The following is a 1,380-nucleotide window of genomic DNA, read 5'->3' as shown; positions in this document are numbered from 1 at the left end:
TGCTTTAACCATTGGTGCGCGCGAGTGGTCCCTGAAAGGCGTACGGGTCGGGAGACGGGACAGAGAGGAGGTGGGACGGGCTCCTTCGCGGAGATGGAGCCGCCAGGTGCTCAAATCCACCAATCCGTGAACACGCCCCGACCTGGCTCCCCCCGCCAGCCGCCGGTCGAAAGGAGCCAATCAGAAGTACCCAGACAAAGAGCCCCCTGGGTGGGCGGGGGAAGGAAGTCCAGCCAATACCAAGAAGAAAGGATTAACCAATGTCACCCCAATACATTCAATAAAAATAAAACTTAAAAAAAAAAAGGAGGGCTCCAGCCAATCACTGCCGGACATACAGAGTTTTTCAGGAGCTGCTCGCCTCCAACCGCTCTCATTGGCGTTCGAGGGCGCGCTTCGCTGCCGACTGTTAGGATTGTGCGGGGCGCTTTGTGGGTCCTCCCGGCCGCCGAGGGTGCGGCTTCCGGCGCTGGGCCCTCGCCGCAGGCCCCGCCCCCTTCCTCGCGTGCACGCTCGGGCGGGGTTTCCAGGGAAACTGGTTTCAGAAAATGGCTGCCCTGCTCTCTCTTCGCGGTGCGCCAGGGGCAGGTTCTCTTTGACATCGCAGCCCCGGCCCAGGCCGGTCCAGTAACAACAACGGCTGACGTGGATGAACCGTACATCCTCAGTAGGACACTGTAGCGCTCCTTCCTCAGTTCCCCCACTCTTTTCCACCTGTTTACCCCTTCCCCTTCCCTGCGGGACAGGGAAACAAAATAGCATTTTATGGCTAGGCTCTGGCGGCGGGAGCTGCGAACGATGCCTGCGCGAGCTCCTGCGAAAGGGCGCAGACACAGCGAGGCCGGCCTCACCTGGGTTTTGCTTGCTTCTGTGTTTGCTGCTTTGTGAGCTGCAATTAAGCAGGATGAGTTCAGACCCAGGTCACTTAACCAAGCAGGGCTTGGCGCTTTATGTGTGCCAGGCTTATATGTAGAGATAATTTTTAAAAATCCTCACCCAAGGATATTTTCCATTGCTTTCTAGGGAGAGTGGAAGAAAGAGGGAAAGACAAACATCCACGTGAGAGAAACACAGATGGGTTATCCACAGCAGGAGCCCTGGCCAGAGCCCCCAGGGGAGGCACCTGCAGCCAAGACGCTGTCCTTGACCTTTTTTTTTTCAATCCTTGACTGGGATTGAACCCGGGACCCTTTGGTCCGCAGGCGGACGCTCGGTCCACTGAGCCAAACTGCCCAGGGGTGTGGCAGGCATGTTTCAAGGCGCTAGGCATGCGGTGTACATGCATTCCCTGCTCTGAAGGAGCCTGACATTGTGGGCAGGGGCCTGAGTTAGGCTGGAATGATATGTGAATGACAGGGGAAGGAGAGGAAAGTGTCGTCT

The sequence above is a fragment of the Myotis davidii genome, unplaced genomic scaffold (genome assembly GCF_000327345.1).
Source record: "Myotis davidii unplaced genomic scaffold, ASM32734v1 scaffold205, whole genome shotgun sequence".
Classification (NCBI taxonomy): domain Eukaryota; kingdom Metazoa; phylum Chordata; class Mammalia; order Chiroptera; family Vespertilionidae; genus Myotis; species Myotis davidii.
Note: the sequence above shows the minus strand (reverse complement) of the source record.